The sequence below is a fragment of the Tamandua tetradactyla genome, chromosome 5 (genome assembly GCF_023851605.1).
Source record: "Tamandua tetradactyla isolate mTamTet1 chromosome 5, mTamTet1.pri, whole genome shotgun sequence".
Taxonomy (NCBI): Eukaryota; Metazoa; Chordata; class Mammalia; order Pilosa; family Myrmecophagidae; genus Tamandua; species Tamandua tetradactyla.
The window spans coordinates 185,076,051-185,099,401 of NC_135331.1; the positions used below are offsets into that span (position 1 = coordinate 185,076,051).

General features: G+C 39.0%; 1 protein-coding gene and 1 long non-coding RNA gene across 3 annotated transcripts in view; one reads left to right on the top strand and one right to left on the bottom strand.

The window, feature by feature from the left end:
• NKAIN2 (sodium/potassium transporting ATPase interacting 2) overlaps positions 1–23,351 on the top strand; it is a 1,040,630-nt gene that overhangs the window by 127,402 nt on the left and 889,877 nt on the right. The window lies entirely within an intron of this gene.
• On the bottom strand, positions 2,126–7,042 carry LOC143682928 (uncharacterized). Its single transcript, XR_013175368.1, has 4 exons — positions 6,885–7,042; positions 4,621–4,745; positions 3,696–3,837; positions 2,126–2,235 (listed from the first exon to the last, which is right to left on the bottom strand). It is a non-coding gene; the product is annotated as an uncharacterized LOC143682928 (long non-coding RNA).

A 23,351-nucleotide genomic window follows, 5' to 3' on the forward strand; every position in this document is an offset into this window, starting at 1 on the left:
TAAGCTCATTTCCAATACTAGGAGAAGAGATAAAAAGGAAAGGATAAATGTCATGAAACATACTCTAAACATTGTTTTCATTTCTTAGAAGTTTATTTGAGCAGTTTGTGCTTTATTGTGATTGATTCTTGAGTTCTTCAGCCAAGTGCCCAAAGATGAAACAATCCGTGTTTGCCATGAAACCAGAACTCATTTAGAAGGGCAGCTCTTAAAGAATGTATCTTCTTTTCTAAGGCAGAATTAGAGGGTGACATGCATTTACTGACTGTTGCATCCATACATAATACCAAGAAGATGTGAGGTACCAGCAAGAAAGAGTCTGTCTATAGACTCATGGAATGTTAGGCTGAAAGACAGGCTTGGCTAGATATATTAGGACTTAATCAGTTTAGGCATAGGAAGGAATAGTGATCATTGGCCATGCAGAACTGACCCATTGAAGTGTTTAGAGGGACAGTCATCAGTCTTACCCAGAGTATCCAGAAGAACATAGTAAAGTCCAATATGTGTGTGACAGGTAACAAAATCTTGGTGGCTAGGGCAGGGACGAAGGAAGTTCCAAGAAGCAGACCGTATTTCCAAGCTCTCAAGTGAACATTATAGCGATGTTAAGTTGTTTAGTTCACTTTAGAGTAGTTTACCAGTAAGACTTTGGAGTAAAAGCGATAGGGTTTAGGCCATCAGGCCAACAGGCTGGAAGGATCTAGAAGAAGGCTTGGGCTCTGACCATGCGTGATGAGGCTCACGATGAGGTTCCAATTCTGATGTCTTAGAGCAGGATCAGAAAACCAGACCAGAAATCCAGTGACACAGATAGTTGTGGGAGGACAGTAGTGGTGGTGATTTTGGGAGACACTTAGCACAAGGCATCCAGTGCTCAAAAAAAGCCAAATGTTGATTTACAGAGGCTAATTAATCTTAACCTGCACATCCTTCACGTGGAGATGGTTACACCAGAGGAGCCGTTTCTGTGTTCCATAGCCCATCTACTGGGGGAGTACACTCCCGGGAATGAAGATGCTGCCTAGTGAGTATTACTATGGCCATTTATACTTAAGCCAGTGCTTTCCACACATTTTACAATGTGGATGTATATTATATAACATATCAAGGCATACATTATAAATGAAACAAAAGTTTTTATGGACAATAGTTAAACTTACTGTGAATGATGCCCTGTGAAATTTTCTGTTTTATTCCAGTTTATTCTGTTATTTTGTGAGGGGAAAAATGATCCACGAAATTGATTGCATGGCATACTAATAGGACATAACCTGTGGCTGAAAAACTCTGGCTTAGTCCCTATGAAGATGCATTCTTGGTATCCAGTTTTCATGTTCTTTTTTCAGTTCTGTCTGTTCCTTGAAGTCATGATTCCTCAGCCGTAGGCTTCTTCCAGGTACCATCCACACAAGCATTGTCTCAGACTCCCAAGCCCCAGTGATTTGTGCATAATCAGAGGCTTCCAGCCAATCTTGATTTCTAAAGACCTTTCCCTGCTGTTTACTCAACCACTTTCAGGAAGGAATTGCAAGCCATCTTAGCACAGACATTCTGACACCAGAATGCCTTTCTTTCTTTTTCATTAGCAGGTCCAACCTATATTTGGCAGTCATGATGGGTCCAAACTGCTTACCAGAACACAAAATACGTGGAGGAAAGAGACAACAGCTGGAGAAGCAAACATTAAAGAAAACATTTGATGCAGAACAAAGGTGTAGAGTATTTATTGGCTGAGACTATTGCAGTCTGAAGCTCATGGGTCACGAGTTACAGAATAGTCTGCCAGGCTAGCCCCCATTGACTGAAGTCATGCAAAAATCCTTAGAGTAGGAAAAACATAAACATCATTGTGTACTGCATGGACTGTATTTATACACCATATATAGACTTTAGGAAGGTATTTCAGCGATAGATATCATTGTAATCAGTCAGCACAGCAGCCCTAAAAGAATGTTCTATTAATTATTTGACCTGCCCTGCTGGTGTATGCTTCACAGCTGGGAGCAATATTTCTAGATATTTCTTGCTCTGCCTCAGAATTTAGAAACGAGTCATATAGAAAAATGAAAAGCAATCCTTTTGTGCTTGTCTTTTATTTCAGTGACACTGATTCCTTTCCTGTTATATTTAGGCATGCACCCATGTGCCTGGCGATGTGTCACCTCTTCTTTCCTCAAGCCCTTTTTCAGATTGGGCTTCAGCTTCAGTTGGACTTCAGTTTCCTCTGTGACTCTGTAAACCAGCCCAAAAGCAATAGAAGAAGATGTAGTACTATAAAATAAATGGCTTTTGCTAACATCATCATTTTATGTGTGTATAAAATTAGATTACTTTATTTTTTTACGTATTCCTGATGAGTCCTTAGGACGGTTGTCTCAACTATTCTGAAATAGCCTGAACTATGTTACTGATGAGCACTTGAGAAATTGTTTTTCAGTTTTGTGAAAATTAAATGAAAACTGAGCATGTTGGAACAAAGTGTTCATTTACCTTCTAAATCTGAGAAATATGAATACCCAGAGTAATGACTAATATTAATAGAAGAAGACATAATACTAACAGGTTTAAAATGAAACAGAAAACAGTGATAGAATTTTCTTCAGTATAGTTCTAGATAGTGAAGAATTTGTTTAAAAGCATGATAAAATAAGACTAAAATAATGTTGTTTAAAAAACTTTGCCCCTGGAGGAAAGCTCTGAATTACACTAATAAGATACTGTTTGGGTATTTCATTTTCTAAGTTATATTCTTTGATTTTTACTGTGACACAAGACTGAATTTTACCCTGGAGCTCAGTATTATTTTCTGCCATGTGTTAATTTCTTGCATGAATGCTTTATTTACCTTCATTTAGACTATGCTGCAGGTGGAAAGTGAGTGGTGCTTATTGCTGATATTTTTGTTGGCTAAAGATGAAGGACGGCTCAGGGTCTTGCATAGCTCTAGGGTTTTGTGACTACGAAGGCGATTTTGAAGTGATTTGTCATTGTGGAAGAGTGACTTCTCAAATATTACCCTATGAGCCATGATTTAAAGTGATAAACTTTCTGAATAGCTTTGGAGTGGTCGGTATGTTTTAAAGCCCTTGTTTTATATTTAAGGCTTCATTATAACCACGACCGAGTTCATCCCTGTAGGAGTGCTTATTTATGTAATAACTGAGCCAAGTCCTTCTACTAAACCATTGTTGGCTTTATCTGCCCTCTTAAAAGCTATTTTTTCTCTTAAAGCAGCCAATTTATTATATGTTATTTTATCCCATATGCATTATGGAACTTAAGGCCATAAAATTTATATTGTGGTTTGCTTGAATTCAAATGCATTTGGTAGTTTAGATAATTACATGTTTCCATCAGGGACATTTGGAAAGAAATGAAGTTGACCAACTATTATAATAGGTTGACAGCCACTGGGTTTATGAAAGATCCTATGGTTATCTCTGAGCTATAATTAGTAAGCCTTTGCAGTACATCTAGATCTTTCTAAGGTGCTTATCACTTATTAAATATGCCTATTATTCTTGCCTCCAATACTTGTAAATTGGGACAGAGCTGTACAGCATGCTTTTACCCTACATAGTAACTCAATGCTTAAAAGATTTATCCTCTGACTTGCATTATTATTTAGGTCCTTCAGGAAAAATGTTACTGCAAAGATATGATAAAATCATTTTTAATAATCTCAGTATTACCAGGAAGGTGATTCTTGGTCTCCATGTGGAAAGGGCATGTGCTCTGTAGTAGGCAGACGTGGGCTCAGTGTCTGATCCTTCTTCTAAACTTGGCCCCCGTTTTCCAGTTTCTACGATGGAAATAATACCTACCTCGCTGGTGCTGTTGGGAAGATTTTAGGAAGATAGTATATAAGGTCTCTAATTCATAGTAGCAGTGTCTTTCCCTATTGTCTTAGTTTGCCTGATTTACTGTTACAAATATTATACGAATTGGCTTAATGATAGGAATTTAATGGCTTTAGGTTCCAGAAGCTAGAAGTCCAAATATAAGCAAGGTTTTCTTCCTCCCTGAAGTCTGTACGTTCTCCTGCTGTCTGCCAGAAACCTTTGGGGTTCTTTGGCTATGTCTTCGCCTCCTGTCAGAGGTCGAAGTCCTGTCCCTTTCTTCTTGCTCCTGTGCTTTCCACTGAGTTCCACGGTGGCTCTTTTTATAAGGCCTCCAGTAATCTAGCTTCAGCCTATCCCACTTCACTTAGCCTATCCCAGCTTGACTGAAAATAATGTCTTCCAAAGGCCTGATTCCCAGTGACTTCACACTTACAGGAACATGGATTAAGAATAAGAACATGTGTTTATTGGGTACATAACAAACTGCCACACCCATGAAAATGGTCAATATGGCTTTAGTAGTTATCTCTGCTTCATTGAAAATTCGACCTCAGTACGCATGCTAAGCCTCCATAGTTAGTCATTCTTCCAGATTTTCAGCAGAACTGAATAGGTAGAAGAACAATTCGGAGATGCTTTTTGGTGTCAGAAAACTCTAAGTCACCAGGGCTGTTTTCATTCATCAAATGCTCAATGATACTGTAATAGCCTTTAAAAAGCAACAAACACTGTTCACAGGATGTCTTATTGTTTCTCATTGAATTTAAATATTTACCTGTCAAATACCTTTGAGCATCTTCTTAGATAAATATTTGGAAGTACTAATTAATTCCAAAGGGATTCTTCGGAGTTTACTGTATAGTCCTAAGGGACAACTCTGGTTCTTTAAGTTTGCTGGGACTGAAGCCAAGACAAAAGGAAAAAAAAAAAAAGCAAGTGTCAGCCCTTCTTTCCTCATACTTGCACCCTTCTGTTAGTTTTGTTTTGTTTTCTTACTTCTGGGCTGTCTTTCCCAGTTTGTATGCAAGCAGCAAATCACCAGCCCCATTGCAGCTCATCTCCCCCCTGGCAGTATTTTATAAGAGCAATATCAAATGTGTTTTAGGAACCATCCAAACAGATTCATAGTGAACACCCGTATAAATGCACATGCATATACATTTTGTACATATCAACTTCAAGATTTATGAACTGTGTTTTATGTATTTCCACCAAGTTATGAAGGAAAATTAAAGTGGTGCATAATTTGGTTGATAACTGGAAACTACTGTTAATGATAATTTGATAAAGCACTCACATTTAACTCCATCTTTTCCTTTCCTTGCTTATTTTGTCATGGCCGGTATAATGGTCATGTTTATATTTGAGAAGGCAGCTACTCCCCTGAAATCCCCTGCTCGGATGGTACTGTCAGCGTATTCATAGTGGTGTTTATGACAGTGTTTTAAACCTAATGCAGTGTAGAGCTTTAACTTCAAAATCTGCAGCTCTGTTTCTGGTTTACCAGGGCGGCGTTTCAAGGGTCAAGAGTGGCCCAGCACCTTCCATAGGTGAGGCCGCTGGTATATTAGGAAATGATGAAATATAAATTTGTATTTGGAATTTTAGGGTGATTGTCTCCATTGATCTCAGTACATCTGTGAGTGTGTGGTGAAACTCAGAGATCACAGCAAAGTCTAAATCCAAACCTGGGGCCCTTTGAGAAGGCGAGGGCCAAACCAGACCGCTCTTTTGCCCCCCCTCAGAGTGAGGGCTGGCACCCCACCTCCTTTCACAATCATGACTGTGAACATGTGCCCCTTTGGTCCCTACAACCGTCCCTCACATCTGCCACAACTGAGGCCAGCCTGCCCCCCCCCCCCCCACTGCCTGGCGCCCCCGGTTGTTGTGTGCGAGGCTGGGTCCCCTCCTGTCTCTGGCCTGGTGCTGCTTCTTGACTTTCATTGCTGTGGATTGACTAGCAACTGAATTATTTCGACATGACAGTTGAATTTTTGAGAGAATTGATTAATCATGTCAACTTGAAAGTTTTAATCAAATGTAATTCAAGTGAGATTAAACCATATGTCGGATGTTTGGCCCTGATTCCAGCTGGGCGAGTCATAAAAAATCCAGTATGGATTCCTGAGCCTTCAGCAGAGTGTCACCCGTAAATTATTAGACTCTAATTTATGGCAACATCTGTTTCTGATACCATATCATTTTCTTAAACTGCATGTTTTCCTTATGTCAATATCAAGTTCAATCCATTTTTATTACGGTGTTGGAGAATAATGTATAATTAGTAACAGTTATTTCAAAATCTGCAACCACCTGTATAGTCTTATTTGCATAATAAAGAGGGCGGGTTATCAGCTTCAAACAGTGTTGCTGTAGTCTAATAGGTTAATGAGGAATTTGGTTGATAGAGAAAAGCAAAGTATTTTCCTTGGAATTAAAAGAATACTACCTTAAAATAATGACTTAAAAAAATTAACAACTTTAATTTCAGTGGCCCCATCGGTAATTTCCCAGAAATTTTATTTTTTGACTATATATTTCCTCTTAAATATGGGCCGTATAAAATAGGATTAAAATATATTCTTCTTTGAAAAACTCTGCCCTAATATGCACATTGAGATAGATGTGTTTTATATGAAATTTACACTTCAATTTTTTAATCTAATTTTACCTGGAGTTTCAAAACTCTCATTGTATTAATGAGATTATCACCGTGGAAGTTTTATACCATAATTCCCTTAAGGAACTTGAAGTCTTTTCACCGTTTTAAGATGATTTGTCTTAAGAAAAATAAAACAAAACAACTTCATCACATTATGTCTGATGATTATGTCATTGATTGTGGTACGCAGGGGAAAAATAATTGGAACTGTGGGGCAAACCTGATGAATTGCTGCTAGGTCTACAGAGCGAGCTAATTCTGAGAAAATAAAACCTGTAAACTCTCAGTCACATCCTTCAGATTCCTAGACCGCTCTAGGCTGATTTCCTTTTGTTTCCAGCCTCAGTCTTTGGTGAAGTGTAAAAGCCCAGGCCCACCTCGCGTGCTCTGGGCATCAAAGGGAAAGTTTTCTGCCATGCTGTGGCCTGTTGTGAAGGTTGAAGCATCAGGTGTCAGGAGGTGTCAGGAGGTGGCACTGCCCAGAGGCATCGGAGAGCAGTCCCTTCCTGCTGGGGAGGATGGTCAGGTGCCACGCTTGAAGGTTCTAGCTGTTGTGATGTCGAGGAAGGCAGGGAACTTTCCTGCTGGGGACTTTGCTAAACTCTGGTACATTTGGCCTTTACACTTACACTGGTCTTCGCAACAGGAGGGGGTCTCGGGCCTCGGGAGCGACTGTCCCCTGGATCACAGTGTCTTTAGAAGTCAATAGCCTGAAAAAAGTGAGGTGGCTGCGTATTTTGGTCATTCTATCCCTTCGCCTTCAGCTCTGTGCTCTAGGAAGCATGATGTAGCTGATAATATGAAGATTTATACAGTACTTGTTTCTTTCCGGATGTGATTATGACCCTAGACAGCTTAAATTAGACCTGTTTTTTTTTCCCATAAAGAGCTAGGCTGTGTGACAAGAGCTGGGAGAGAGGGATGATGATGTTATTTCAAATATTGTATTTGTGTAAAATTAACTCATGTTCATTCCTCTCAAATACTGTTTCATGTTGTTTCCTTTTCTCCCACTGCTCTCTGTATACCACCAGAATATTATTTAGGTTGTACTGTGGCAGGAAGTTTTCATCCAAGGCGCTGTTAAGGGCTTTAGATCATGCATCTAGAATCATCTCTTTCTTTAGCCAAAGTCTCAGAACCACAGACACGGTCCCTGAGGCTTGTTGTCGATACCACCACCTCCTGGTCCCCCTGAGCAACTTCAGTCCCAGTCCATCTACATCCTAACTCAGGGCTCTCTCAGGTGTCCATCTGGGTAGTATTCTTCATTTGGCATCATATTGCCTTGTCCCTTTTTTTATCTTCAATGTCAGCAGGCAAGTCCATTGGTACCCAGGAGCTGAAATTTCTGACTAGGGAACAAGTAAGAGGACACTGTGTTAAGAACTTTAGTAGTGAAGGAAACTGTAGGCAGAGAAGAAAAGCAGTAATTTAGGGGAAGCATGATCCAGGACCTGCGATGTATGGTGGTGTTTAGAGGGGGAAAAATTGCAGAACATGAAAAGGGATGAGGAGTAGGGAGGATTGGATGAGAGAGATGAGAGTGATAAGAGATGGATATGTAAATATACCTATATTTATTCAATAAGCATTTCAGAGCAAACATTCGATTATTGTACAACACATCTGTGGCTCTACAACATATTTGTTGATGAGTTTGTCATGGCTTGAAGCTGTATGCATCCCAGAAAAGTATTTTATTGAAGTAGTCCAATCTTGTGGGTATGGGCCCATTGTAAATAGGATCTTCTGGTGAGTGGGATCTTAACTGAGTTAAGATGTAGCCACTGCATACAAGATGGGTCATAATCCTCTTACTGGAGTCTGTTGTGAGAGAATGAAACTCAGACAAAGAGAGTGAAACCCATGGATGCAAGAAACTGAAAGAATGAAACCTTGAAGAGAGGGGAAAGACCAACTGGCACTGCCACGTGCCTTGCCATGTGGCAGATAAGTCCAGGATTGCTGATGGCTGGCCTTCAGGAAAAAGGTCTTGTCTTGATGATGCCGAGATTTGAACATTTTCATGGCTACAGATCTGTAAGCTTGTAAGCTAATAAATCCTCTTTCCTAAAAGCTAACCTATTTTATGGTGTGTTCTTTTGGCATCCTAGCAAGCTGGAACAAGTATATATCAGTCTCTCAAGGAGATACTGAAGAACTGGAAAAAACTTAGTTTGGCTGTTCAAATGTAGAGCTGATTACACTAATTAATAAAAACTGCTTATCATTTGTAGCTAATTGTCATGCTACAGAAAAATGATAATGGATATCATGAATGCGTTTTATTTGATTGTTACAATCAACTCTTTTAATATATACCCAATCTATTCTTTCTCAACTTTCATGCCTGGTTGTTCAGAATTAAAAATTTAGGCCGTGTTGCATGAGGCACTATTCATTCTTTCACAGTGTTTGTTATTGTAACAGCTAGGTAAAGAGTGTGATGAATGCTGCAAAAATCAGCTAATAATCATGTTATCCTTTTAAAATTACAGTGGGGCCAAATTTAAAAGCAGTATTTCATTCATAAGCTTGATTATAATTAACTGTGAAATGTTGAGTGCATTCGTTTAGATATACTTGGATGCTTGGCTTGAAGGGAAGGAGGGAGGGTAGAAGGGAGGGAGGGATGGAAGGAGGGGAGAAGAAGGAAGGACGGATGAAGGAAAATCAGCATCTATTCCTTATTTCCTGAGTAACAACACCTGTTCTTGAATTTGGTGTGTTCACACGTGGGAATATATCCCCTCTCTGCTAACTCATTTTTCCATTCTGATCATCAGATTCTCAGAATACCCTGGGAGTAGCCACCTTTGTACCAATTTCTTCCAAGTTACAAGTTGAATGAGCAAAAAGAAAAGGCTGCACTTCAGATCTGATATGATATTTGTTAGTATTTCACTCAAGAGATCAAGCTACCTTCTCTGTGGGTCAATACTAAAATAATAAAAATGAATTCAGCTAAAGGCATCTGTGATTCTATTGTTGAGTGTTGAGCACAGATAATTTGGGGTCACATTTTGCTGTTGAAGGTCAGCATCTTATAGAAAATCATCAGCCACTAGAAAGAAAATGTTAAAGTACTCCACAATATTCAACTTAAAAATAAATGCATAAGTCATGGCTTTACTGAATCACTAGCTCTTCTTTATCTTTCCAAAAATTCCATGCTAGAGCTACCTTTCTTAGGGTGTTTCTGAGCCTTAAGTTTTGTATCATCAGCAACTAGCATGGCACTGCTGACATAATAGGAACTCAATTAAAGCACTTTGAATAAATGAATAAATTAAGTGATATGTATCTATGTGTCTTAATTTCCTGACTGTGATCGTAAATGCCAAATAAGTGGGTTGGCTTAAAAAGCAGAAATTTGTTGCTCACAGTTTGAGGCTAGCAAAAGTCCAGAATCAAAATATCAGCAAGGCAATGCTTTCTCTGTCCTTAAAGACTGGCATTTGGGAATGGCTTCCTGGGATCCTTTAGGCTTTGGTTTTATTGTCACATGGAAATGCCCATGGTGCCATCTTCTCCTTTCTCTTCCAGTTTCTGTTGACTTCCAGCTTCCTGCTTCTCCACATGGCTTTCCTTTTATAAAGCCTCCAGTAAAGGATTAACTTAATAAAAAATAACATCTTCAAAAGTCCTATTTATAATAGTTCAAATTCACATGAATGGATTAAGGTTAACAACTTTTTCCAGGGTACCCAATTCAACCTGCCACACTATGTTTTTCAATAAATAGGATGTTTTCAGTTGATGCTATATTAAGACTCAATCCAATGAATTAATTTTGTAAAAATCATTAATTGTAAGGAGTTATGTTTTAGCTGCTTCTTTTAAGACAAGTTCATCTGGGTAGTATGACCTTGTTTTACATAATAAGAATGGTCTACACTGTGCTATAATTTGTTCTTAGAGGAATTGTGTCCTTATTATGCAGTTGTTTAAATTAATGACTAAAATAATTTATTTCTTAAAATAATTAAAAGGATAAAAAGAAGTTAAAATTCAATTAAAAAATTTATAATTTTACATCATGTCACCCAGATAGTGGATAAAGACACTCCCAGATACCTTCCTCCATTGAGGAGCTTTGTAAGCAACAAGCGATAACTGATGCACAATTTTTATCAAGGCTCCAGAAAAGACATAAAGGGTTGCTGTAACAAGGAGATTGCTGAATCAAAGAAAAAGCAACTTGGAAAATGGTAGGAAATCTCGTGGCATCCCTGATGGTCCTGCTTCTCCTCACTACCTCCATGCAGGTCTGCCCTACATGCCTGTGGACCTCTAGTTCTGGCTCTGGAGAGAGCAGGCTGACCTTTCTGTATGTAGTAGGGTACATGCAGGGCCATGTCACTCTATCTGGTGGCAGCCTGAAGGACATGTCTTTATCTGGCAATCAGATAACTTGCCTTACACACAGATACAGCTCACAGGCAGCTAAATCAGTATAAGAAATAATCAAATTGCACTGGTCTGTGGCAAAGGATTACTACCTTTAAGACATACAATAGAGCATCTGAAACTGGGAGGTAAGACTCTTCTATAGGGAGAAGGAAAGACATTCAGATCCCTGCAAACAGAAACATTACCAGGGCAGCACATGCCCAGTGCAAGGCATATACTCAGAAAAGCCAGGGAAGACACTGCAGTTTCACCTCTGGCTGCTGTGTAAACTCCTTGTTAAGAAGACAAACCCAAGGAGAGCATGCACACAGACCTAGCTGCAAAGAATGGAAAATGAGTTTATTTTTTGTTTCTTTTTATGTTTTTGGTTTTTGTTTTGCAAAACCAACCAGGAATGCAAGAATGATTCAACATAAGAAAATCAAGAAATGTAATATACCACATTAATAGAATGAAGAATGAAAATATGGTCATCTCCATTGATGCAGAAGGACACTTGGCATTTATCAACACCTTTCTTGATAAAATCACTGAGGTAAAAAAATGGAGGAGAAGGGAACTTCCTCCATATGATAAAAGGCATTTATGAAAAACCCGCAGCTAACATTACACTCAATGGTGAAAGACTGAAAGCTTTCCACCTAAGATCAGGAACAGGACAAGAATGTCCACTGGCATCATTGCTATTCAGTATTGTACTAGAAGTCCTAGTCAGAGCAATTAAGCAAGAAAAAGAAATAAAAGGCATCCAAACTGGAAAGAAAGAAGTAAAGCTATCCCTATTGGCAAGATAACATCGTACTCATTCTGTATATAGGCTCCCAGAGAATCCTGACAGGAACAATTGTAGAGCTAATAAATGAAGTGGCAAGGTACAAGATCAAAATGCAAAAACTAGTAGTGTCTCTGTATCCCAGCAGGAACGATACGAAAAAGAAATCAAGAAAACAATTCCATTTACCTTAGCAACTAAAAGAACAAAGTATGTAGGAATAAATTTCACCACGGATGTAAAGGACTTGTAAATTAAATCTGCAAATCACTTTTGAAAGCAGTTAAAGAAACCCTAAATTAATGGAAAAATATCCGGCATTAATGCCATTACCACCCAAAGTGACTTAGTGATTTAATGCAACAACCCAAATGAAAAATACAACAGCCCCCTTCACAGAAATTAAAAAGTAAATAATCAAATTCATATAGAGGACAAGGGACTCTGAATAGCCAAAACTATCTGTGGCCAAATGTTTTTGACAAGGGTGCTAAGTCCACTGAATGGGGAAAGAATCATCTTTTCAACAAATGGTGCCGGGAGAACTGGATATCCACATACCAAAAAATAAATGAAAGCAGGCCCCATCATACACAAAAATTAAGTTAAAATTGATCAATGGCCTAAATATAAAAGCTTAAACTATACAATGCTTAAAAGAAATTTAGGGAGATATCTTCAGGACCTTGTAGTAAACAGTGGATTCCTAAATTTTGCACGTAAAGCACAAGTGACAGAACAGAAAATAAGTAAATTAGATTTCATCATATTTAAAAACTTTAGTGTATCAATGGACATTGTCAAGAAAATGAAAAAAAAAACACCATTAAAAAAATGGGCTAAGCTGTGAATCTCCAAAAAAGATTCATAGCTGGTGTCATGGTTAGGAACACGTGTCAACTTGGCCAAGTTGTGGTACCTGTTCATCTGATTGGGCAAGCGCTGGCCTGTCTGTTGCAATGAGGACATTTCATAGGATTAGGTCATGAGCATGTCAGCTGCATCCACAGCTGATTCCATTTGTAATCAGTCCAAGGGGTGTGTCTTCTGCAATTAGTGATGCTAAATCTAATCATGGGAAGCCTTTTAAGGAGGACTCAGAGGAGACAGGTCCCATTCCTGCTTCGGCTGGTGAGCCTCTCCTGTGGAGTTCATCCAGGCCATCCATTGGAGTCGTCGGCTTTGCAGCCTGCCCTGTGGATTCTGGACTCTGCATTCCTGCGGTCACGTGAGACACTTTTATAAATTTTGTATTTGCAAGTGTTCCCTGCTGATTCTGTTTCTCTAGAGAACCGTAACTAATAGGTGCATCAAAAGAAACTCACATCATTCGTTGGCAGGGAAATACAAATCAAAACCACAATAAGATACCATCTCACACTCTCTAGAAGGGCTGTTATTTTAAAAAAAGGAAAATAAACTGCTGGCCAGTACGTGGAGAAGTATGACTAGTACATTATTGATAGGAATGTAAAATAGTGCAGTCACTGTGGAAATTAATTTTGTTGTTTCTTCAGAAATTAAATATAGAACTGCCATATGACCCCACAATCCCACTTCTAGGTGTGTACACCAAATAATTGAAAGCAGGACATTGGAAATATGCTTGTACTCCAGTGTTCATAGCAACATAATTCACAGTAACCAAAAGATGGAAGCAACATACGTCCATCAAGAAATGAAAGGCTAAACAAAATATGGTGTGTACTAATAATACAATGGAATATTATTTGGCTGTAAAAAGAAATGAAATTCTGATGCATGCTAAAATGTGGAAGAATCTTTAAGATACCATGTTGAGTGAAATGTCAGACACAAAAGAACAGATTTCGTATGATTCCTCTTACATATAATAACTAGAATATACAAATTCATAGTAACAGAAAGCAGCGTACAGGTTACCAGGGGTGGAAAGAGGGGTGAGTTGTGAATGCATGATGGATACAAGGTTTCTGTTTTTGGGTGTGGGAATGTTCTAGCAATGAATGGTGGTGAGGGTAGCACAATATTGCGAATGTGATTAATCCTATTTATTGTATGCTTGAGAGTGGGAAATTTTGCTATGTTTATGTTTCTACAGATAAAAAAGACAAACAGAGACTAAAGAGACAATGACAATTAAATGCAATACAAGGTTCTAGGTTGGATCTAATAATGGGAAAAATGCCCAAAAAAGGCATTATTAGGCCACATAAAAAATGGAAAACAGCCTATAGGCTATTGATATTCAGTGTTCCTTGAACTCGATAATTATACTTAAGGTGATTACACAAGAGGCTATCCTTGTTCTTTGGAAATATATGTCGAATCCTAAAGTGTTCAGAGAACATAATGTGGACTACTTTCTCTCAAGTTTTTAGAAAATAGTTACGTATTGTTTAGATTTTCTGGGCTGCTCAATGAAATGCCATGAAGTTAAACAATAGGAACTTATTAGCTCATGGTTTTGAAGCTACAGGAAAGTCGAAATCAAGGTCTGCTTTCTCCCCTGTGACCGTGGCATTCTGGGCTGGTAATCTCGGTCCTTAGCTCGTCACATGGTTAGGCCCGTTGGCGGTGTCGCCTGGTCTTTCCGTTCTCTTCCAGTGATGTTCAGCTCTGATTGCTCCCTATGTGGTTTCTCTTTCTGTCTGAACTTCATTCTGCTTATAAACTTCCCCAGTAATGGCGTTAAGACCATGGTGATGGAGATGGGCCACACCTTAGCTGAAGTAACCTCGTCAACCAAAGGATTAAGTTTAAGAACATATTTTCCTGGGATATGTACAGCTGCAAATCACTACAAATAGGTAGATAGGTAGGTAGGGAGAGAGGGAGTTAGGCAGACGGATTAATATGGATAGGTGGATGGATGGAGCGAATGAGCAAATGTGTGAAAATATTAAAAATTGGTGGTTTTTGGGGATCTGAGTGGAGATTACGTTGGAGTCTTCTGCATGGATTTTGTGTAAATTTTGCAAATATCCTGTAAGTTTGGAATTATTCCAAAATAAAAATAAAAAACTGAATTTCTTCACTGGTCTTTTTATCACATGGTTGTGTTTTCACTGAAATCTTGTCATTTACAATGTTCAGTGTGGGCATGATGCTATAATGGTTAGGTTGGACAATCATATTTTATAGCAAGAAAATATATAAGCAATATTTGCAAATTACAATGTGTCACGATAGTGGTCATGATAAATTTTAGGAGTAGAAAAGATATCTGCTGCTAGGATGTCTTCTTTTAATCATAGGTATTGTCTATCCAAACTCCTGGACCTGAAAAGGCAGAAAGAAGGGAGGTTTTAGGATTCCATTGCGCTAACAGCTGAAAAACTGGGCAGTAGAGGGAGGTACCCTTAGGCCCTTTTGAGTACCGCTGTATCTGTGACCTTGAAAGTTGAGAGAGGTTTCAAAGGGAAAAACATAATTTACCAACCTGATCTGTCCTTCCTCTGGAGGAGAGACAGGTTTACTGAATCTGAAACCAGACAGACACCGTCCATCCAATGGCCTCATCCCCAGGAAGGATGCTGACAATTCCCACACGGTCTGGGACATCCATGTCTGCTCTGTTTATCCCCACTCGGGGGCATGTGGGACCCCCTGGACATGAGGACCCTAGTAGAATCTCTAGGAAGTTTGGAGTCAGAGTTCCTCAGTTGTCTCAGAGTAGCTCCTTTTTGTATCCAGTTCCCCTAGTACCAGTTGATCCAAGAGGTGGCAGATTTAAATAGTGGCTCTATTACAATTAGATACAATTTACATTTTTACCATGGCTTGTAAAGCTTTACTTGATGTGTGCTCTCCCACCAGCAACTCCCTATGTGCCGCCTCCAATTCTTCTTTACCATGCCCCAGTATGAAATAACTGAATAAATATGATTACTCATATATTACATTGTGTAAGTTTATTTGATGTCAACTCTAAATCCCTTCATCTATCTTTCAGTGCATTCTATGTGTGTCTGAAGGTTCTACTTTCAAAATTGTCCCAGGTCCAACTAGGTTTTTCTCTCTGTATGACATCCTCTCGTTCTAAACCACTGTCAGTGTCCTTCTCCTGGCCTTCTGTAGTGACCACTGTTTCCTCTCTCACTTCTGACTCCCTGTCCTTCATAGCTTAGAAGGGGGGATGTTTTACAAACAAAATCAAACATGTCTTGTACTCAATAAGAATCCGCCAGGAGCTCCTAATTATATATGGCGCTTCTCTGTGGTCTTACAAGGTCATAGAAGACCTTGCCTCTTCCTTCTGACATCATTTTTTAACACACCTTGTCACTCCACTCTGGCCTTATAGGCTTCTTTGTCATTCATGTCCCAGGAACTTTCCAATTGCTGTTCTTTTCACCTAAAATATTCTTTTTTACAGATCATCACCTTTTTATCATCAAATTCTCTGTTCAAATGCTTTCCCTGCAGAAAGCTTTTCCAAGCCAAACTATCTAATATAGCACCCTGTGTTCGATCATCCTTTATCATTTACCCTGTTTTGGTTTTCTTCAAAGCAGTTACCGCTGGCTGATATTATAGATTTATTTCCTACCCCCTGTGTGACTTCATGAAATCAGGGGCTTGGGCTGAATTGTTTACCATCCTCATAGCCTACAACAGTGAATTAATAAATCAGTGCATCAGTAAATATTTAAGTGACTAAATGAATGAATGAATGCTTATTCTTCATAAAGAGGGAGAGAATGTTACAAGTGAGGAAGGAAATTCCAAATGCTTATAGTTTCATTGGCATTTATTGGCCACTGGTCTTTAATATGTGGCTTACATTATTGTTGCATTTTTTTCTGAAATGAGCTAGAGTAAAGCTTGCATTCCCAGGTTGTTGAAAGGTTTACTCAGCTTATCCATGTGAGTATTTTGGGGCTATGGGATGAGAGAAAATGATTGAGGAGGGAAAGAGTTTATGAGAGAGAGTTTATGTTGTGTGTGTGTTTGTGTGTGTGGTGTGTGTGCGCACTTGCATATGGTTCTAGAAAATGAAAGAGGATTTGCCAGGCACTTACTTGCCGAGGATTTAGATCTTTATAGGATGGCATTCTCACCTTGGGACCGTAAAATGCACTAATCCTGCAGGGTGCCAAGTCTGCCATGGCCTAAAGGGTGAACCTGTGTCTGCAAATACTTCCCTGTGCTATGGACCCATTGAGGAGTTGTTTGGGCTGCTACACACGGTGGACTCAGAAGGCCCTGAGCCAGATGCCCGTAGCTTACCACATCAGGCAGCCTGTGCTTCCAGGTTCCTCCCAGGTGGCTGGGAGAAAAGGGAGAAAATATGAGGAACACAGATTAAATCCTGGAAACCACTGTACTTACTTTACAATATTCATTTTGCCAAAGTGGTTCTTATAGGAACAATTTCTTACATGTTAATGAACATTATACTCCTTCAGTTTTTTCCTGTGGTTGCTAAAGGGAGAAGTGGATTCTCCAGCTCCAATTGGGTTTTGTTTTTCTTAAACCGTTAGCATCACCCATAGAACAGAACTATATTAATCAAACCAAGAAAATACATGCGTTCACTCTTTGTCTAATTCTGGTTTCAAATGCCTGTAATGGCTAGAAATTGAGAATTTTTTCCTAAAAACACATATCTCTCTTGATCTATCCTTTTTTCCCCCTCCCTTGTTTTTTATGTTATAAGCATAGATAAAACATGCCTCCCGGTTGGTGTAGGGAATTGTGGAGAATCTAGGAACTGAGAGTGTGTGCCTTTCAAAAGAGACCAACACTGCAAGTCCCAGAGCCTTGTTGCTCTTTGGGTTTGCAATGCAAGATTATATAATTTTAAAAATAAAATTGGTAATCAATATTTTTTAAACCTTGCAATTTAGTCTTTTATGTACTTTATTTTTAGGGCAGTTTTAGTTTTACAGAAAATTGCACAGAAAGTTCTTGTGTACCCTCTCTTTCCTTTTACTTTGCAGTCGAAATACAGTCTCTACTATTATTGACAGCTTGCATTAGTGTGGTGCATTTGTTACACCTGTTGAGCCAATATCAGCTCAAGTTCCACACTTTATGTTAAAGTTCACTTTTTGTGGTGTACACTTTCATAGGTTTTGACAAATGCATGATGCCATGTATCCACTGTTAAAATATCATACAGAATAGTTTCACTGCTCCCCAAACCCCCTGCAATCCACCTCTTCGTCCTTCCTCAGAACCCCTGCCAACCACTGATCATTTTCCTATCACTACAGTTGTCCTCATTTCGCAGTGTCACATAGCTGTCATCACACAGTGTGTACATGCATTGGCTCCTTTCAGTTAGCAATGTGCATTCAAGTTTCCTCCATGTCTTTTCATGACTTGATAAGTCATTTCACTTTATTGCTGAATAATAGTCCAGTGTATGGTTGTACCACAGTTTATCAATTCATCTATTGAAGGACATCTTGGTGGCTTCCAAATTTTGACAACTTTGCAAAAAGATGTGTGCTGGTGTGAAGATGATATGTGCCGCAGAAAAGCCATATTCTTTTCCTATTCCAACCTTGTAGGGGCTGATATATTGTTTAGGGTAGAAACTTTCATTGGATTGTTTCCATGGAGATGTGATACAGCCAGTTGTGGGTTGGATCTTTTGATTAAATGGAGATGTGACTCCGTCCATTCAAGGTGGGCCTTAATTAGTTTTACTGGAGTCTTTTGGAGAGCTCACGAAATCGGAAAGAGCTCAGAAGCAGCACAGACACAGATGCAGACACAGGCATTTGGAAATGCAGAAGCCCCAAGAAACACCACGGGCTGAGAGAGCCACCGGAAGCTAGGCAGGAGCCAGAGCCAACATAGACACAGGCATTTGGCGATGCGTGGAGAGCCGGCAGAGAGAGCAGATGCCTAGATGTGTAGGGCCCAGCAGATGGTGCCATATGCCTTCCCACGAGATGCTAAGAAAGCCAGAACCCAGAGTTTTGCCCCAGAAGGTAAATGAAGGCTTAGAGAAGAAGTCACTGGAATCAGAACCAGGAGCAAGGATTAGCAGATGACTGCCATGTGCCTTCTCATGTGACAGACAACAGCCTTTCTTGAGTCAAGGTATCTTTCTCTGGATGCCTTAATTTGGAAGTTTTGATGGACTTAGAACTGTAAACTTGTAACCTAATAAATCCCCTTTATAAAAGCTATTCCATTTCTGATGTGTTACATTTTGGCAGCATTGATAAACTGAAACAATAGACTGTAGATATTTGTGTGCAGATTTTTGCGTAAATGTAAGTTTTCAAATCATTTAGGTAAACACAAGTGTACTTGCTAGATCGTATGGTAGCCTTATGTTTAGCTTTGTAAGAACTTGCCAGACTGTCTTCCAAAGTAGCTGTACCATTTTGTTTGCCCACCAACAACATTATTATTCCCTGTTGTTCCACAGCTTTGCTAGCAATTGGTGTGGTCACTTTTTTGAATTTTAGTCATTTTAATAGATGTGGAGTGGTGTCTATTATAATGTGCTATTCCCTAATGACATATGATGTTGAACATTAGTAATCAATATTATACATAAAAATTCTGTTTTTCAAAATTGCATATAATTCAGTTCTTTCCTTAACAAAGTCCATTTGCAAGCCACATTGTCCAGTGGAAAGCCATCTGTGACCTGTGACTGACTTATGAGATGATTTTGCAATCTCTGACTTCTAAAGAACATCCATCCCCACAGATTGGGTCCCATCCATATTCCAACCAGTGCTTATCAGCCCTTGCTTCTGTCACTTGCCTTGCACTGGGGCCACTGCTCCCCAAGGCTTTCTCTACACCTGTTCCCTTATGAGGCTCTCAGCAAGGACTGCATAGCCAGGCAGGATTTCCTGAGATGCTAACTTTCTGTCTGCAAAGTTTCTTCTCCAAAGTGCTCAGCTGGATCCGATAAGGATGATGGAGGAGACCCAGACTCAGGTGTTCACCTCTTGGAGCTATCCTGAGGTGAAGATTTTATATGAATTGCAGCTCAGGGACTCTTGGTGGTGGTCAATGAAACTGATCTTAATGAAAGGATAATTAGATTTCTGATCTGGTAAAAGTACTTTTAAGAAAAATGGAAATAACACATCTTCACCTCTTCCTATTCCCTCCTCTGGTCCCTACCCTTGTGTATTAGTCAGGGTTCTCTAGAGAAACGGAACCAAAAGCAGAGATCTGTGAATATGAGATGTATAAAGGTGTCACACACAACCGTGGGAATGGAAGAGTCCAAAATCCATAGGGCAGGCTGTGAAACTGGCGGCTCTGATGAAGGGTTTGGATGAACCCCACAGGAGAGGCACCTGGCTGCAGAAGCAGTGAAAGAGTCTCTCTTCTTCCTTAGACATCTTTAACTGTTGATCCCAGATGTATTCAGCCACAGGTGCAGTCAACTGATGATTTAATACACCAGCCTCCAGTTTATCAACCAGCCACAAAATATTCTTGCAGCAACGGTTAGGCCAGTGCTTGCCTGACCAGACAACTGGACAACATCATTTGGCCAAGTTGACACCAGAACATACCCATCACACCCTAGGACGCAGGCAATGCACATGTGTATTTATTAGTTGGAAGCAGATTCCCAGTTTTCCAAAGTGAAAGCTACTGTGTGATGAGGAGCCCACATTAGGCGCTAGACCATCTTTCCATGTAAATATTTCCCAGAGACTTCCTGATGAATGAGACCCCAGATGATGAACTTCTCAGTTAAGGGGCTGGGCGAGGAGAGGATTTACTATTGCCCTTGTTTGTTCTTCTCAGTGATCTCCTGCCTAAGCAATGTCAATGCCTTGTGGATTGAAGGCAGAGTGAAATTTGCCTTGAACTCTAGTTTATATTTCAAAATTGAAAAAACAAAATTGTGTTATCTCACTGGAGTGTCTTTTCCAAACAGTGCCCTGGTACTAAAGGCACGTGCTGTGGCAGGCGCAAAGCAGGAGATGTGCGTGTCTCTTACCCTTTTTACAGTTCTGTCACTTGCAGTTGTAGCTGCCACTCTCAATAATCGGAAATGCACGTTGGTGACTGTAAATCTGGAAGTGGCATTCTAGTAAGGAAGACAAAGCAGCAAAAGATAGAACCACAGTGCCATAAATGGACTGAGTTCCCTCCTGTGTCCCATTCTCTACGGCAACAACAACAAAAAAATAAGTCTTAAAACTGTACATAAAGCCTTTCTTGTCGTATACCACTATTATTCCTGATTCATTAAATACTTCTGTGGCTGTAATCAAACTTGTTTAAAGCTCACGTGCTCATGGGTGAGAAGGAGACTTTAGAAGAAATGTGAACAATCAAAGCACAATTGCCAGCATATTATTATTGGTATTTTTCAGCATAATGCAGTTTCTGTTCTAGTTGGCTTTCCTTTCTGAACATTTTATGTCTGTAGGCATATGCAAATACAAATCTCTAATTGAATATTTTTATGTCAGTACTGAGGCTATATTTACTTGAGAGAATATTCATAATAGGTGTGAATATTAAGTGGCTGTAAAAACAGTTTTATTTTTATGACTTAGTTTCAACTGTTGAGATGGTGGCACGAATCAAGGATGATCCCTGCTGCTGACCACTGTGGAATGATATTTAGAATGAGGCGCGTTTTTGATATCTCAGGACTAAAGCTGTTAACCACTTTTTATAGCGTCTTATGCATTGGGTCACTACTGATAAGTGTTGATATTGAACATCTGTAATTAAAGAACTGAATAACACTTTGCAAGCTCACTTCACAAGCTCACTCCAGCATTACAACACAAATTGTAGGCAAAGGGAATAAATACAAACCGTTCTCTTGCCCATCCTTACCTACTTTCTGACCTCCCTTCCCCTCCCCTCTGCTCCCTTCCCATCCCCTCCCCTCTGCTCCCTTCCCGTCCCCTCCCCTCTGCTCCCTTCCCATCCCCTCCCCTCTGCTCCCTTCCCTTTCCCTCCCCTCTGCTCCCTTCCCTTCCCCTCCCCTCTGCTCCCTTCCCTTCCTCTCCACTCCCTTCCCCTCTCCCACTCTGCCCTGCCCTACCCCACCCTCTCTTTGTCTCTCTTTCCATATATATGTTATATATATGTGTGTAGGAGAGAATGAACTCTTGAAAATACTATTTGAACAATCCTGAAATATAAAAATAAATCCTGAAATTTTCTACAAGATGAGTTGTTCAAGAGGAAACTGATCCTTAAGAGTTTCCATTAAATCAGGGACCCAATTTCAGCACCTATTCTAACTCCTAAACATTTGTTGGAACAGCAGGCAAACTTATTCTAAAGTTCCACAAATCACAATCAACTTATAAAATGGAAACACTAATTTATATTCTGAAGAGAAACATAAAGGAAGAAAGGATATAAAGATGAAATGTGATTTAATTTTAAATAGATTGTCAATATAAAAAAATAATGAGGATGATTTTAATGAAATGATTAAATTTATGATTTGGTTAAGATTCTGTAGGAAAAAAATGGTAAGAAAACATTAAAAGATTCATATTCTTTACAATTATATTAATTCCCAATGGCAGGATGTTTTAAATTATAGGTTATTACACAGAAAACAAAAAAGAGAGAAAGAAAACTTTTGCTGCTTAACAGTCATCCCAGCATCTATAAACTTTTTCTTTTTATTCAGTGATGTATGCATTGAAGATTATGACACACTAAAATGAGGGGTATAGGTATTTTCCCTACAAACCCAAGAAGATAATTATGTTTATTTATTGTGCACATGTTTATTTATTTGTGCATATGTGAAATTGGTGGGCAGTGCCAGTGCAATTCCTTCTCCTGTTAGTTTGAAGCGTAACATTTTTCCAGAAATTGGTTGATACACATTATTAAATTTTATTTATGCTAATATAATTGTACAGCATTCAATCACAAGCCTACATTATATATTTACGCATATATGTATACATAGTTTACATAGTATGTATGTGTAACTTAGCAAAGCATGTTTTCAAGACATATCACTGCATCAACAACATTCCTTAAAACTTGTGAGTAGAGCTTTGAATATCATTTTAAGAATATATAATCAGATATTAAAATGTAGTTTTTTAGCAGTTAAAGTGTGTCAATTGTAGCTCTATCGATATCAATACTTGATTGAGTCAGAAAAAGATTAAAAAATAAGACCATTTAAATCACTCAAATAGTTTAGATGTTTATATTGGTATTTTATCCTTTATTATACTACATATTAAAACATCTTAAAAGCTAAATTATTTTTACAGGAAATTCAACTTTAATAATCCCAAGAAACCTAGAAAACAAATATTTTTAGTTTTTCTGAATGCACACTTGCATAGAACAGTGTCACACCAAGCAAAAAACTTAACGTTTTTTCACAAATGCTATTGACTCTGGAAGATACTTGGTTTTTCATTTGGGCATTTTGAAATATAAGTTGGTGTGACGGTATGTTTGATATGAGGGCCTATCAGTCCTCATTCTAGTCTAGAATTAGTGCTGAAGAGAGGTCTCTGGAGGCATTAATGAATTATGAGGGGGCACGCTTGACCCCCCATCATTTAAAAGTCCAATGTGTTCCCATCTCCTTATCTCCCTTACAGAGCTGTTTAGAATCATTTTTTTCCCCCTGAATCCTTTATAACCCTATTCAGAGTTTCTTTTTCAGCGGTTTCTTGCAGTAATAAGTTTTTTAAGCCTGTCATCTCTTGTGCATAATATCAGGGAG